The sequence below is a fragment of the Falco peregrinus genome, chromosome 15 (genome assembly GCF_023634155.1).
Source record: "Falco peregrinus isolate bFalPer1 chromosome 15, bFalPer1.pri, whole genome shotgun sequence".
Taxonomy (NCBI): domain Eukaryota; kingdom Metazoa; phylum Chordata; class Aves; order Falconiformes; family Falconidae; genus Falco; species Falco peregrinus.
In genome coordinates, this window is record NC_073735.1 from 274603 (window position 1) to 286596 (window position 11994).

Genomic DNA, 11994 nt, shown 5'->3' on the forward strand with positions numbered 1-11994 from the left:
GGGAAAAAATATATATACAAGACTTTACTTGACATTTAGGTATGTGTTTGATTGTCTTGTGTGAACAGGCCAGCTTTTCCGGTGTTCAAAACTTTAGGGAGGTTACAAAGTTACGGCCTCAAAAGTTTTTTTTGTTTTACTGTGTTTGAGATTAAATTGTTTAGAAAAGGAAATTATTTCTAAAACATGGCTTCCAAGAAGAGTGCAAAGATATTTACATATTCAAGTTGTAAATAATCTAGTAATTTCACTTTCAATATTTTTTTGTTTTTAAAAAATCTAACCAAGTAAAAGACGAGCAAATGCAATTTGGTTTATGCTTTCAACTGTTTTTGTAAATACAAGTGTTTTTTCAACTCTTAAATTTATGCTTACTCTCCTAACTGTACAGAATATTTAGCAGTTTGGGGATTTAATTTTCAAAAGTCTAGTATTACATTATTTTGACTGAGCTATTATCTTATCAGAAATTATAAAAAGAAAACACTACAGACTGTTCAAATATGTGCTTCTTGAGTCTGAATATCTAAGTCATTGCAAAAATCTACTGCTATTTTATCATGTCTAATAATAACAGGCAGAATGCTTTCACAGACTTACATACGGTTTAAGTCTTAAAAAAGCTTGCAGAGAAAAACTCCTTAAGCTGCTGAATAGTTAGGGTCCTGTTTAGGTTATGTTTAGGAATATCTAGTTGTCAGAGTCTTCCAAATGATAAATGTTTGTTGTTAATTTACTTTGAAAGATACAGGAAAAGATATTTCACCTGAATTCACTTCTAACTCTCAGAACGCTGGAATAGAAGTGATTTAATGAACAAAATCTCTTAGTCCCTCCTACAAGACAACTTGCTTTGCCTTTTATTCTTTGCATTAGTCCTTTTTACACATATATATTGTCTAGCATTGTCAAGTTCTAGGTCAATTATGTGTTTGTTTGGAATATCTTTAGAATTGAAACTTTTTGAAGAAATGATGAAAGAACTCTGGCCTTGTTTTAAATCAAACTCTGAATGCATCTGAGGCCACACTGGGAGCACAATGTTTAATTTCCATTCAACATCTGCCTTGTATTTACCATTGCAGACCAGTGTCTGTGTGGAAGGAGCACTTATCGTTGATAAAAGTTTGGTATTTCTTTTGTCATGGGTTGTCATTTCTGTTCTCTCAATCTGGACTGTCATTTTGTAAAATCTTTTGTCATTGGAGCTGAATGGAAAACCTGGAATGTGTAAGAGATTAAAGAAATGGGGAAAAGGACTCACATGTGTAGAGCAATTCTGGTCGCTTGACTCTCTGAGACAGATCGTGCCTAATCCTGATTTTCCTTACTCCAGTGTAAATACCGAGCTGTCCCACTGAAACCACAGCTGAATACTGATGCAGCATCAGAATCAGGCCTGGCTCATTTCTTTGCTTTTTGAGACTGTGGCCTTATCTTACAGTGAGAGCTATGCATGCAAAGCTCTCATTTTACACTTCTGATGATAGATGCCCATTGAGTGACTTTATGCTGATTGCAAACATATGGGTTAAATCCTGACTTTCAGTCATTACGCTGGACCCATGCTTGTAGGAGTGATATCAGCCTGACCTTCCAGAATTTGGTAATAAATATTTCAATAACTTCATGTGCTTGCTTTAGGTAGGTCTGGATAGGGAAATATTAATCTCTCCAAAAAAACTGGGGTGGAATTTTGCATGTCTGGACATTCCACAGTGTCAGTCAGAATGTGGTGGTGGTAGCTGCAACATTAGGTCTACCTGAGAGGAAAAAGAAGTTTATTCAGAGCAAAGACAGAAATGTTTGGCCCCACAGATGTATGTATTTTGCTGCAAAAAAGAGTGATTCAGGGGGATTGACTGGAGAACTGTTACAGCCTTTGGATTAAGAGAGAGCTGTTTCAGGTAGCAAAGGGAAAACTTCACTTGGTGTTTAATTTGTAAAATGAATTTTATCTCCTTATTTATCAAGACAACTTATGTTCATGTGGTTTTTAATATTACAAAATAAAAAGGCTTTTTTTTCCCTGCCACATCCATTCTGTAATCTGAGGTTGAAGTGCTCTGTGTACAGTATCAGCTTAAGACCCAGGCACCTATTTAACTTTTCCCTGTGGGATTTCAGTGAAGCACAACCATTATAGTCCTGCTCTACATAGGAATAAATTTCTCTTTCTTTCCCCACCTGCCCCTATAGGAGTAACTTGATGACTTCAGTGGGAATTGCATATAAACAACAAAGGGAAAGGGTCATCTGGATTCTTCTGAAGGTAAGTGTCAGGGCCAGGAGTCTCCATGAAATACCCATCCAAGACACAAGCAGAGGATCTCACCTACTGCCTCTTCTCCAGAGATTCCATCCCACGTTGAGGTTTCAGGCAAGTATCACTTTTTCCCTGGCTGGAGCTTCGCTGGTGAGTCCTTAGAAGTGCTTGCTTCTCACACATATAAATTTTCTCATTACAGTTTTCTAATGAATCAGAAGGCAGGCTCTTGTACCCCCCGTGTGTTCTTTCACACCCTGCCACTGGCCTGTGTGACATTACACGCTTATGAATATGGCCGGTTTGTATAGTCCAAAATGCAAGAACTACCCCTTAGCGAGTCATGTCAGGAAAAGCTGAACCATTGGGTTATTGACCTTTTACTAATTCCAAATCCATATCCTGTTACCACCTGAGGTGCACATAGGTAGAGCAGTATCACTTTAAATCACTGATTAGGTAACCCACTGCATTTACTGGTCTTTTATGTTTACAAAACACCAGAACCAAGCCATTGCAATGAATTTTGTATCCAGGTAGGCTTTGCATGCCATGGGCGGCATGTTTCCCAGGGTTTGTCGCTGGTTTCCATATGCTGCTTTATAGAATTAGGTATTATTCAATAGGAGCAAAGCAATTTCAGCTTGACAGGCAGAAAATAGGATGGTTACATCCCTGTTAAAAGTGAAAACATCTGAAATAAGACATGGAAGAACACATTATCTTCCACTGGGAAAAGCCTGCTTGGAGGGACTCATTTAGCCATGGGAAGCTGGGAAGGAAGTGTGGAGTGAAAGACTAGCCAGGCAATTATTCTTCTAATAGGTAAGATTATGTTGGTTTTCAGTAAATCAGTGCAAATCTGTGGTTAACTATGTCTGTTGAAAGATTCTGAATACAGAGAGTGTAAGGGGACAGACCCTTTCCTGATGAAAACTGCTGCAGTGTTCAACATCAATTGGAGATCTGCTTCAACTGCAGGATGTGAGGCAGATTGAAGTTGTGTAAAACTGTCAGGGACTCTGTCCTGCTTGGTCTGATCTTCCCTGAGGCTGAGACAGTTTTATGCTGGCAGCTTTCATTCTTCATTATTCAAAACAGGTGACATACTTTAACAAAAACAGAACTTTGAAAGCCATTAGTATGTTAGCACAACAGAAAACTCGCATGTTTTCTTGTTCAACAATATTGGCAAGAAAGAAAAAATATTTTTTTCATAATTGTTGTTTTCTTTCTAACTCAGGGCAATTGCTGTATTTTGATGTGCCTCATGTGCTCAAACATCAGTCTTAATTCAGATTTCAGAACATCATTTCAACTTTGCAGGGTTTCAGTTTGCCACAAGATGATTTCAGTAGGAAAACTATGTGTGGTGTAACTTCAGTTTTATTTATATGCTTGAAATCTACACAACTGCTTTCTCCAACATGTGTGTGGGATTTCCACTTTCATTTATTTATGAACCAGTGTAGTCAAGTGTGGAAGTGCTGTGCATTGTGCTGAAAATCGTGGACATTATTTTATTTCTTTATATTGACTTTGACTATGATGAAGAACTTAACCTGGGTCTGAGTTACAGGTTTGAAGAGGACATACACAGATTATGTTTCCACCTGCCACTTATTTTTCAACATTTTTTTCCACGCTTTAAGAGGGGACTGAAGTCTAATGGAAGGCACTTGTCACCTTGTAGGTCCTGGTCTACTTTTTCAGTTGCTACAGAATGTGCACTCATTTCTGTAAGTTTGGAGGCCTGTTCAGGCTTTTATCAAAGCAAAAATCAAGCTCTGCCAGTTAATTTTCCTGTCCCTCACAGGTTTTCATTATATTGTCCAGCTTCATCCTGTATCACTTGGTGAAATGATAAAGGGATGAGATTAAGAAGCTTGATAATACGTTGTGCAGAGAGAAGGTATAATTAGCTGAGAGGACACTGAATGCAGGAGTGATCTGGCCCCGGATACCTAAGAAATGTGTCAACATTAGGTTTAAATGCTGAGAGTGCCATAAACCAGTTGCATAGAGTCATGTTCTTCCTACAGAATTTACCTCAGAATTTGGTTCTGGTTGTATCTCCCTCCAGTCTGCTGATGATACCTACCTTGATATCCATCTCTGGTTCATATTCCTGCCTGTGTATAGAAAATTCTTCCAGTCTTTGCCAAGTCATCACCTTCTCAACATGCAAATCCCTCCTAAACCCTCACTTCTTCAGTATTGACACCTTGAAATTATTTATTCTTCTAATGTATCTGCATATTTGTCAAGGCCGTAGAGAGATTAGCTAGTCTGTGGGCACGTATCTAATGAACTGTGTGGTATTTTCACTGTAACCATGGTGGTTCTTCCCTCATTTGTTTAACTTTCTTGTTTTGCTTGTTTTGTTGTGAAAGAAGCTGATAAACTGCTTGAGTCAGGACATCATATCAAGTGATTTAATTTATTCTTGTTATAAATTCTGAATTCTGTATAAATAATAGGTAAGCTATAGGTACAAGCTGCAGCTCTGAAAAATGCCCAGTTGGCATTAAGATTCTGCAAGACACAGTGGGCAATGGGAATCAAATAGTGGTGGTGATTACCAGTGGAGGATTATGTCTTGCTGAAAGCAACGAAGTCGATGAGGGACTGGATAAAGCCCTGCGTGACTTGGTTTGATGTCAGAGCTAACCTGCATTGAGCAGGAGGTTGGACTAGAGACCTCCCAAGGTCCTTTCCAACCTGAATTATCCTATGATTTGGTGGATGTAGGTGGCCTGATGCTGGGGAATTATGAACATCCAAACCCATTAACTCAGGCCAGTGGAAGGAGCAGGAAATGTGGCCTGTTAAAGTTTTTACCCATGAGCACTGAACTTGTATGTAGTGCCACCTTTTCTACTGGCAGCTTGTTATTGCTGTGCGCGATGTTAGGCAAATCCATTAGAAGCAGCCTCATCTCTGGTATAAGAGAGTAATTCAGACTAATACTTACCAACTACTGGGGCATGCTGAGGTGGGATCTGGGTAGAGGGTAACTCCCCAGCTGCACCTGCAGAAGTGAGGCAAAATTGTTGTGGAGGTCTGCCATTCCTTAGGCTCCAGGTTGATGGAACATGGTAGATGGATGACCAGCTGATGCTATCATGGGCTCTGTTGTGGGAGGCTGGCTGGGGCAGGGCTGTGGAGATACCATAGACTGAGGCCAAGCCAAGAAGGGGTCAGAACATTGGGTGGAGTAATATACCTGTTCAATCAAATTTCTTTTTTTCTCCTTGGAGAGTATTCTCGTATCTAAAGGTCCTGAAATCTGCCTTGTGTGCAAATGTCACACTGCCCCATCTGCCTATCTGAGAAATATGCATTTTCTATTTACATATTTTATATTTTATTGTTTGTTTTTTGGATTTTTTTTTTCTTTTTAGTTACTGCATGTGTTCCATCTTTGAATTATCAGGCAACATATTAATATCTGGTAGAATAAATAATCTACCAAACACTGAATGTCTGAAAGAATCTCTGTTAAAGATCTTATAGGACAAGTTGCAGGTTTGTGGCTCCTACAGGAAGAAACTTGCTTAGCCTTTCTCTTACATGATTTTACATTATCCATATCATTATATCTACTAAATTCCCAATACCTGGAGCTGCAGAAGGTGCCTTCTGCCCATACTTCTCTGGCTGGTGGGACTACTGCTTTTTTCCCACACAATATAGGGGCACAGTCCTCACAGTGCCTACATGTGACAAACCTGTGATGGGGAAGAAGAAGGGATCTCACAACAAGACTGCATCTGTCAGATTGACTTTTTTTTTCGAGCTGCAGCTGGTATAAGTCACACCCCTCAGTCTGTCTTTGATGATAGGCCTATGCTTCTTGAGCAAAGTGGATCTAGCTTTCTGGGAGAATTCAGCTGTACAAATCTCATGTTTCTGACATAAAGACGGGCTTTGGGAATAAGTCTAGATCATGGAACATTTCTTCATTGTAATAGTTGCCCTTATAGTTATAGCCTTTTTTTTTTTTTCCTTTTAAACCTGAAGAAACTGTGTGAAAGGAAATATTATTTGCCAGGTTTTAGCAGTGGATTTGGTATAAGCCTGTGATAAAAACTAAGACCTTAATTTAAAGCAAAATCTGATCAGGAGTTTTTCAGTAATATATTAATCTGTTTAAAGCTATAATAGGTTAGTTAAATCCTGGGGGAGATATATATATATATATATATATACATCTTCTTGCAAAGAAAGGGAGAAAGGTTCAGTTTTGATAAAGTTTTAAAAAATGTTGGAATAAAAATAAGTATTTATGTGTCATTTCACTTGATTTAAGATGGTTACTTAGGTTTATATACTTTCCAGGATGGACTTAACTATTGTGGGTAAAGTGTGTAAAATACTATAAAAGGAAAAACTGAATGGGGAGAGAGAGATTTGAAGAAATGCCAGCATTACTTCAAAGGCAGTAATTAATCCAGTATATATTTTAATTCAGCGGTTAGTAAAATCATGTTGTAAGTGTTCAGCAGTTAAATATGTATGGAAAGGTAACTCATCACAAGGCATATACCCTCTTCCTTGAGTGCTGATGAATGAGTGTTCTTTAATATTTACGTTCCATATATCGACCTGATAGTTTTAGTCGTTAACACAATATGTTGTTTCTGAGGACACAGATCACTGTTTTGGAAGCCTCCAACCAGAAGGTGATAGAAAAATCTAAACCTTGGTAAATGATCTTTTGGGCTGTCTGCTTCTTACTTTTTAGAAAGCTGCATTCCAAAGAGTAAATCAGACAAGGGACTCAGTGACAAACCTTCATTGTTCTGAGGTTTAAAATAAACTTGTTGTGGCTAAAGATGACAGTGTTAGTTTCCCAGAATGCATGTTGTCATTTCAGTGTAGTAGTATGATTTATCAACCAAGCTGGGATTAATTGCAGCAGGGCTGCTTACAATTTGAAACAGACATCAAATGCTAATCTTTGCCTTAATGTACAGATCATATAGGCGCCGGCTATGCACAGAATTGGTCTGTAATCCTACAGGTACTTCTGCACGTGTGTGACTGTGCTTACGTGAATGGTCCGGTTAAAGTCATTGAAACTACATGTGAGTGAACACATGTTTGTGTAACCCACTGGTATGCATCTGACGTGTGCCTCGTTTTACTGGCAGCTTAGTAAGTGCTGCTGACCTGCGTCTTGCCCTTTCACACACTTAAGCAGGCACACAGAAATACTAGTTTGTCTGGCCTGTTGATCAGCCAGCCTCCCCAGAGACCAGATTTTCTGCCTTGTGAACTGGATCTGGCCCCTGAACTCACCAGCTGGCTGTTCCACTCAGTGGGTATTTGTGATGTATAGAGAACAAACTGCAGATGGGTTAGTTCAGATGCTTAGAGCAGGACCAGCCTGGCTGATGCAGAAGCTAATTATGCCAGGTTAATGTGCCATTATATTTTTTAGGTCCTGAGCTGATCTCTGTCCCTGGAGCAATGCAGAGATACAGAGGGATAATAGGTCTTTCAGACTTAGCTCAGATATGTGACACAATGCTGCTAATGGAGACTTTCTTGAAGCCTCCCAACTCTAGGTCAAGCTAGTGTGTTCTAGACAACACTGTTGTCATCATAATTAGTGGAAGCTCAACAGACATGCCCCAGGCCAGTCTCTGCTGTTCAGAAAAGGGTATAGTTTGCCAGTCAGTGTTTGTTGTGCATCCCTGGAGTGTCCAGATCGCAGAGGAACTGGGTCTGTCTTGGCACTTAGACTTTGATTCCACAGCTCAGGCTGTAAAGAATTGTTGCTGTAACTTCAGAGGTCCTGGGTGCAGTCCAGGTAGCTATGACAAACTAGCAAGCTAAAAAGCCTTAGGCTACATGTTTGTAGGTGAAAGCTTGTGAACTCTATGCATAATTTTGTTTCTGTGACATTACAGGCTGACTGTAAGAAAAGAAGAGGTGCCTTTAGATGTCTTCATGGACTAACCCACTATAAAGATGGGTATTGATTATGATGATAACTGGTTTTATTACAAGAGAAATAGAAACAGTAAACCTAATTCTCATCTCTGACTGCTTTGTCTCTCATTGTAACATCATTTCAATTCAGTGGGATTCTCCACTACAGGCTGTAAACCAAGGATGTTAGAGTGGTTGCAAAGGAATGCATGATATTATGGACAGTGGATCACAGTAACACACAACATCCCCCCCACCCCCTTAAAAGTTGTAGGGAATTTGAAAATAAAGAAAGAATTAAAAAGAGACAGGATAGATGTGCAAACTGGCATTTGCCTTAGTAGGTTTAAAATCTCTGCTCTTTCAACAAGCAGGAGTTTTATAAATACATTCTTCATTGTACTATTACTGAATCTTTCAGTTAAAATGAAGTGCAAAGTTTGCTCCTCAGTTGACATGTCTGTGCTTGCCACATGAACTGTTGAACACAACACAAGATGCTCAGGTTATGAAATTACTGTAAGTTATGAGTCTGTTCTTGATTCAGTGAAGTCCAAAGCTTGGTGTGTTTGTTGGGAACTGATTTTGGCTTTAGTGAATGGTTGACTGACTCTGGCAAGAATTGCAAACCGAAAGCAGAGAGTGGGAAATTTATGTCAAGATCTCTGTAAAGGTACAAGTTGTTAAGCTGTGATGTCTCAATAGGATTACATAGTTTGTGGCAAAAATTCAGCAGCATTACACCATAAGAGTGTTGGGCTGGATCCTCACCCAGGATGGCATGGTTGAAAATCGTGACTGAACACAGCTGACATTCTGGTTTATGGGATGATTGAGGGGAATGACTCTGCTTTCCGTATGTGTCACTGGTGCCAATAGGACTGTTCTGAATAAAATAACATGAGATTTAACATCTGCATCAGTTGAATCTTGGTCAAATCAAGGCAGTCTTTACTAAAAAAAAATATATCCCTCTTAAAGAGTCTTATCTGAGAAAGCTTTAACTTCATGGAAGCTGGTTCAACAGCCAACAAGCTGGTAGGAGTCTTTCAGGGAGCTCCAATGGATTTTGAATCAAATTCTTCCTAATGTGTGGATTATCCTATATCTACTTATTTAGAGTGGGGTTTTCACCCCTCTAAACAAGAAGCTGCTGGCTGAAATTAGCCACCAAAATGGTACAGTAGACAAAAGTGACCTCCCTGCGATAATCTCATTACTTTAACATGCACTGGACTCTTTGGAATACTTCTCAGTAAAGTGATACTGCATTTTGCATCACTGTTACTTAGTGAGCCTACTTCAGCTGTGCCAGGGAAGTCATTGGCAGGTCAACAGCATTCATTTCCTATTGAGTTTTCCTACAGAGTTGAGCCCATTTTGGTTTAGTCCTCAAGACCATTCATAGGAAGAGATACAGGAATACCTTAGCTTGTTCCCTGAGTTAGTCTGGTCCAGACAGATGGTGGTTAATTCACTTAACTGAAATGGTGAAGGACTTTCTTATTGTTTTATTTAGTTTACGGAATGCTCTCAGTGCAGATAATCCTCAGAGCTCAGGGATGGTGCTGATTTGGGCAAAAGCACCTGAGTATCACAAATGTCCCTTCTTCCTCTTTATGTTTTTTCTAGTGCTCTCCTGATCCCCTTTGGCTGAGTAGCTTCCATATTCCTCAGAATTAAGAACTAGCCTTGTTGATCAACTTCCCTGTTTCAGTGGCACTGGAGACAGATGAGAGCAACCGGTTTTAAAAGTCAGAGAAGGAGAAGGAACCCAAAAGCAGAATTTGCTCTTAATCTACTTGCATATTTTTAATTTTTTTTTCTGATAAGCAGGTTAGCTATAACCATAACAGGAAATATGGATACAACATAAGATTTGCAATACAAATGAGATTCTCATTGTAGTCCTTATTAAAAAAATGAAGATTTTGACAAAAGACCTTAACTAATTGATAATTGTGCTACTTCTGCAATCATTTGATAGTTCTGAATTGGATAGAATTGTGCTTATAATTCCTTGTCCCTATGTTGTCAGTCTTGGTCCAGGAACTTTGTTCTTGTTGCCAAGGCTTGGAATCAAAGCAGCTGAGACCTGGGTGTGGTAGCACTGCAGTGGCTTTTCTGTGACCTCCCTGAAAGCAGCGATTTGAAAAGAGATTTAGGAACCTACTCTGTTCTTAAAAAATGATGTACGCTTCAGCTCAGGCTCAGAAGATGTTGTTAATTTGAGGGGATTCATTCCCGTTGCTTTCAAAGTTTTCACTCTTTGTTGATACTGCGTTTATTAAATTATCACCCAGTCATGCTTGGTACCTTCTACATGTGTAGTAATAGAAATAATAAGCCCTGTATATTTATGGAGTGGGTCACAGGGACTGTGTGCTAATTTTGCAGGCCATACTCATTGCCTGCACTGTATTTTGTTCAGGCAGAGATGACAGGCTAAAGCCTTCTCTGTCACCAGATCCTGCATCTCTGCTCAGTCCTCCTCCCCTGTTGCATATTGTACCTGTGCTCACAGGTATACAACCTTCTTTGGTTTTCCATTGTTTGCTGTTGTAGCTGCTACATCCAGGTATCCAGTGTGCTGTGAGTTACTTTTTTGTTCTATATGACCTGATGTCAAAGAAACAGCAGCTTGGGCTTAAAAATTACATTGCTATTGTAGTGGAGAACTCTCTCTGAATTGCTAAATCCCATCTCTTTTCAAAGCTTTTAAATCTGGCTTGGAGCTCTCCTGATCAGCTGTTCTCCATCCACAGTGTACTGGGCCCGATGTACATAGGCTCAAACCCCTCTTGAACACCGGCTCAAAATGGTGCAACAAACTGCTGCTGGACACAGTGACCACTGCAGAGCATCCCAGGGGGTCACTTTCACTTCATTCCAAGAACAAAAATGTCAGCGGAGATTTTAAGGAAAAAAGGTCACAAAAATTCCCCTGCACAAAGAGTCCAGGAGAAGGGGAAAACCCATATACCACTGGCACCACACACTTCCCATTTTGCTGGTCAGGGCTCCAGTACCTTCAGCTGCAGAAGGTGGAAGGAGCCGAGAAGAACAGTAGTCCCAATACATTCCTCTGCTTAAAAGGCAGAGAGAGAGGTCATTCATTCTGACATGCATCCAGGTTGTCTCTATTTGCACATATTAAGTGGCTGTATTTGCTATGGTTGTTATTTTAGACTGGTATTGTCTTTATATATACAATGGTAATCTGTACATAAATGGAAGGCATAACAGTATCTGAGGGAATGAGCTGATCCTGATTCCCACCGAGTGATAGCAGTCTAACCATTTGTAGCCCTGACTTCTACCACATGAAGTGCTCTTACCAGCACTCCTGTGTGCTGGTGTGTTAGTGATGGTGGAATTGGGTCCACAATATTATGTCACAAAATAGAAAACACACGACCCTACACCAGCTGTAATAGCATAATAGGATAAGTGCGAGGGAGAAACAGCAGGATATAATAGGTACTCGGCTGCTTCAGAGATGGGGCCTCTATATTTACCTAGATAGAAGGAAGCTGGGAAACTAGGGCAACATAAGAACAGAGTGACAGTGTAAGTGCTTCAGGAGGTGGTTGTGGGTGAATTGAAAATGCAGCAATATGGGATGTTATATAATCAATAATAACAATAATATCTATGCTTACTGCTGTTCATCCTGCAATACTTCACCCAGCTGCTTTACGAAGCTCAGAGGAGTGTTGGGGCCTCTTTGGTGTTAGCTTTCCTAATTCCTTCTCTTCTCCTACTCTATAAAAGCCTCTGTGTGGTAT

General features: G+C 39.7%; 1 long non-coding RNA gene across 1 annotated transcript in view; it reads left to right on the plus strand.

The window, feature by feature from the left end:
• Positions 1-6259, plus strand: part of LOC114013743 (uncharacterized) — a 45461-nt gene extending 39202 nt beyond the window's left edge. The window contains exon 3 of the long non-coding RNA XR_003556904.2: positions 2200-6259. This is a non-coding gene — a long non-coding RNA (uncharacterized LOC114013743). The remainder of the gene's footprint in view (positions 1-2199) is intronic.
• The last annotated feature ends 5735 nt before the right edge of the window (positions 6260-11994 follow it).